At 42.8% G+C, this 4,751-nt stretch overlaps 1 non-coding gene across 1 annotated transcript; it reads left to right on the forward strand.

The window, feature by feature from the left end:
• The first annotated feature begins 1,609 nt into the window (after positions 1 to 1,609).
• On the forward strand, positions 1,610 to 1,684 carry Trnas-cga (transfer RNA serine (anticodon CGA)). Its single transcript has one exon. It is a non-coding gene; the product is annotated as a tRNA-Ser (tRNA).
• The last annotated feature ends 3,067 nt before the right edge of the window (positions 1,685 to 4,751 follow it).

Raw genomic sequence — 4,751 nt, forward strand, 5'->3', positions numbered from 1 at the left:
CATTGTGCATGCTCTGTTGCCTGTGTCTATGTGCCTGTGGTTCTGTCAGTGTGATCATATGATGTATCTGACCCCAGGAATGTGTCAATAGAGTTTCCCCTTCCTGGGACAATGAATTCACGGTGTTCTTATTTCAATTTCCAGGAGTGTATTTGGCCCTGTCACTATCAATGGACTACACTGTATACTTTTTATACTATTATTTGCATCGAAACCTAGGTAAACTAAATTAATCTTATCTTGCAACTGAAGGCTGAATTTCTTATTGTCTGGACTAGAGAATTATCATAGAGCGCCTAAGCTGCCGTTAACACCACGGCACAAACGGCTGCTTTTGGAGTGATGCGGTGACGAGCCACAGTAGACGGCTGATGGACGGCTGTGGTATTCAGCCATGAATTACTGTTCAGTATAACTCCGGATGACCATGGCTCGCATTGTGTTCAGCGACGAATCATGGTTCTGCGCAACCCAAGATGCCCATCGTCTCCAACTATGGCGGCGTCCAGGTGAGAAGTCCGATTCATCTAACGTTTTTGTGGGGCATAGCGGTTTCGCTTGACGTCTTGGTGTGGGGAGCTTCGTGTATGACTACAGGTCCCGATTGGTAGAGATTTAGAGATCTCTGACGGAACAACGATCCTTCAGGGCAACTACGTGAGCTAGCTGTCAAGCTACAGATTCGTGTTTCCGTTTATAATCTGGACAATGCTCGTCTACACGTGACTCGCGTCTCTTTCTACATGATGTTGAGACACATCCCATGACGAGAATACTCCTCAGATCGGTCCCCGATAAAACATGAAGGAACAGCTCTGACGTTAGTTTCATACCAGTGTCATTGTACCGGACTTCAAGGACCAGTAACAACACTTGTGGGCCAGCTTATCCCACGAGAGCCTACCGGGATGAATCGCCATAGTGTTAAATGGAATCAGACTGTCAAGTCTTTTTAAATTTGTCTCTATTTCTTAATGACCGATATAACGTCACATACGATGTAACCTGTGAAGTTTCATTTGGTTTTCTGTTACCTGTTTCCATTTCAGTTCTAGGTTAAAAAAAATGGTTCAAATGGCTCTGAGCACTATGGGACTTAACATCTGTGGTCATCAGGCCCCTAGAACTTAGAACTACTTAAACCTAACTAACCTAAGGACATCACACACATCCATGCCCGAGGCAGGATTCGAACCTGCGACCGTAGTAGTCGCGCGGTTCCGGACTGAGCGCCTGAACCGCTAGACCACCGCGGCCGGCTCAGTTCTAGGTGGTTCACTTAATTTGTCAGGAAGTGTATTTTCTGCTGAAAAAAAAAAACGACAATGGGACCTCCATAAAGCTCCATTACAAGCAGAAATTCTAAAACCACACGTCAGTAATATGATGCCCTTAACAGGAAAACGTGATGCTAAAGCTAAGAAAACGGGACTATGGAGCAATGGAAGAAAGTCATTTTTTCGAATGGATCTTCTTTCACAATGTTTATAATTCTGATTCTTTCAGGAGTGCTAGTTCTGCAAGTTTCGCAGGAGAGCTTCTGTAAAGTTTGGAAGGTAGGAGACGAGGTACTGGCAGAAGTAAAGCTGTGAGTACCGGGCGTGAGTAGTGCTTCGGTAGCTCAGTTGGTAGAGCAATTGCCCGCGAAAGGCAAAGGTCCCGAGTTCGAGTCTCGGTCGGGCACACAGTTTTAATCTGCCAGGAAGTTTCATATCAGCGCACACTCCGCTGCAGAGTGAAAATCTCATTCTGGAATTCTGACATAGTTTACACCTGGCATACGCCGTCCCAAGCTTACAATGCGGATTGCTTGCTGCCAGGGGTGAAACATGGCGGGGTATCGATGGTGATTTGCGCAGCCATATCATGTCATTTTAGGTACCCTTGGTCTAGGGCTAGCGTCTTTCACCAGTAATCAAAAGTCCTTGGTTCCGGTTTCTAACCAAAGCCTTGGTTCTGAATGAAAATTATCAGCAAAGGCGGCCGAGAACTTCAGGAATTAGAAGTCGCCCTCATTCTTTCAATGGCCTTGTCAAAGAGGGCTTATGACGGACAGGCACTCTCTTGTACTTGGATGGGAAATTACATTTATGAGACGAAAGAATCAGCAATGGCCAACGCCATGAGGATGCATAAGGAAATGTAAACGACTACATTAAAGACACGTCTATCCAAAGCACATGTGGCCTCTAATTGAAAGAGTGTCATGACGGTCTCTCCATTGGCAAAATAATCCAGAATAGCCGCCATTCGGGTTTCCGGGAGGGGACTGACAAGGCGGAGGTGACCATGAGAAGAAGATTAAATAATCAAAGAAAGATCATGTTCTACCAGTCGGGGCGTGGAATGTCAGAAGTCTGAACATGGTAGAAAAGCTAGAAGATATGAAAAGGGAAATGCAAAGGCTCAATCCAGTTACAGTATAGTAGGAGTCAGTGAAGTGAAATGGAAAGGAGATAAGGATTTCTGGACAGATGAATATAGGGTATTATCAACAGCTGTAGGAAACGGCATAACGGGAGTAGGATTTGTTATGAATCTGAAGGTACGGCAGAGAGTGAGTCACTATGAACAGTTCAGTGATGTGGCTCTTTTCGTTAGCATCGACAGAAAACCAACATCGACAACAGTAGTTCAGTTGTACCAGCCAACGTAGCAAGCAGAAGACAAAGAGATAGTGAAAGTGTATCATTACGCTGAACGGGTAATTCAGTACATAAAACGAGACGAAAATGTAATAATCACGGGGGACTGGAATGTGATTGTAGGGGAAGAAGTAAAAGAGAGGGTAACGGTAGAATATGGGCTTGAGACAAGTAATGAGAGGGGAGGAAAACTAATTGACTTCTGCTATTAATGTCAGTTAGTAATAACGAATACTCTGTTCAAGAATCACAAGAGGAAGAGGTATACTTGCAAAAGACCGAGAGACAGACGAAGATTTAAGTTAGATTACGTCATGGTCAGATAGAGATTCCGAAGTCAGGTACTGGATCGTAAAGCACGCCCCAAGCAGATATAGACTCAGATCACAGTGTAGTGGTGATCAAAAGTAGTCTGAAGTTTAAGAGATCAATGAAGAAGAAGCAATGCGCAGAGAAGTGGGATACGGAGGTAGTAACGAATGACGAGATATGCTTGCAGTTCTCTGACACTGTAAATACATTAATAAGGAGTAAATCAGATGGCAGTTCAATTGAAGAGGGATGGGCATCTCCAAAATGGGCAATTAGAAAATTTGGATAAAGAAACATGGGTACAAAGAACCTAACTGCTAATAAATCATGGCTAACAGAAGAAATACTTGAATTGATCGATGAAGGGAGAAAGCACAAAAATGTTCAGGGGAATTCCGGAAAAGAGAAATACAATTCGCTTAGGAATGAAATACATAGGAAATGCAGGGACATTAAGGCGAAATGACTACATGCAAAATGGGAAGATGTCGCTATGACTGTCGTATGGACTGACATAGCATATAAAAAAGTCAAAAAACCATCGGTCAAATTTAAAAAAAAGAAGCATGTGTGATAACATCAAGAGCGCAATGAGAATACCACTTTCCAATGCAGGGCAGAGTCCGGATAGGTGGAAAGAACACATTGATGGCCTCTATGAGTGGAAGACATGCCTGATGGCGTGATAGAAGAGGAAACAGCATTCGATTTACAAGAGACAGGGAATCCAGTATGATCAGAATTTAAAAGAGATTTAGTTGCTTAAGACTGAAGGCAGAAGGGATAGGTAAGATGTATCAGGTTTTCTAAAATAATAGGGGAAAGTGGAAACAGAACGACTATTAATGTTGAAGGGGTGAATGTATGAGTCAGGCAATGTACCATCTGACTTTCGATTCGAAAATGTCAACTGGTGTAAGATCTGTGAATTTCTGTGAAAAATAGGAGTAAGCTACACGGAAAGAGATGTAATATACAATCTGTGCAACAGCCAAGAGGGACAATAAGAGTGAAAGACGAGAACGAAGTTTCAGATTTAAGAGGGCATAAGATAGGGATGTAGACCTAAGCCATTACTGTTCAATCTATACGTCGAAGAATCAGTGACGAAAATAAAAGCAAGTTGCGAAAGTGGAATTAATCAAGGTGAAAGAATATCAATTATAATGGTGATGAGATGGTTCTCTGGAGCAACTGCGTGGAAAGGAATAAATGGAAAACGCAGACAAAAGATGGGACAGGATAGTAGGACATGTGTGAAGACATCACGAATGACTTCCATGGTAGTAGAGGGAAGAGTAGGCTAAGAACTGTAGAGAAAACAGAAACTGGAATACAACCAGCAAATAATTGCGGACGTAGGATGCAAGTGCAATTCTGAGATAAAGAGACTGGCGTAGGAGAGCAATTTGTGGCGTGCAGCATTATACCAGTCAGAAGACTGATGACTAAAATCAGCAGGAATGGCAGAGGAAGAAGGCTAATTGAGTTCTGCAATGAAGTTCAGCTAGTAATAGCGAATAATCTGTTCAATAAACACAAGACGAGGGAGTATACTTGAAAAAGGCCGCGAGAGGCACGAAGGTTCCAGATTTCATCACGGTTAGGCAGAGATACCGAAATCAAATGTTGGATTGAAAGGAGTCCCAGAAACAGATTTATATCGCAGTTTGGTAATGACGAAAAGTAGGCTGAAGTTTAAGAGAGTATTCAGGAAGAATCAATGTGCAATGAAACGGAATACCGAAGTACAAAGGTAGGAAGAGATATAGGAAGAGATACGCTTGAAATTCT

The sequence above is a fragment of the Schistocerca serialis genome, chromosome 6 (genome assembly GCF_023864345.2).
Source record: "Schistocerca serialis cubense isolate TAMUIC-IGC-003099 chromosome 6, iqSchSeri2.2, whole genome shotgun sequence".
Taxonomy (NCBI): domain Eukaryota; kingdom Metazoa; phylum Arthropoda; class Insecta; order Orthoptera; family Acrididae; genus Schistocerca; species Schistocerca serialis.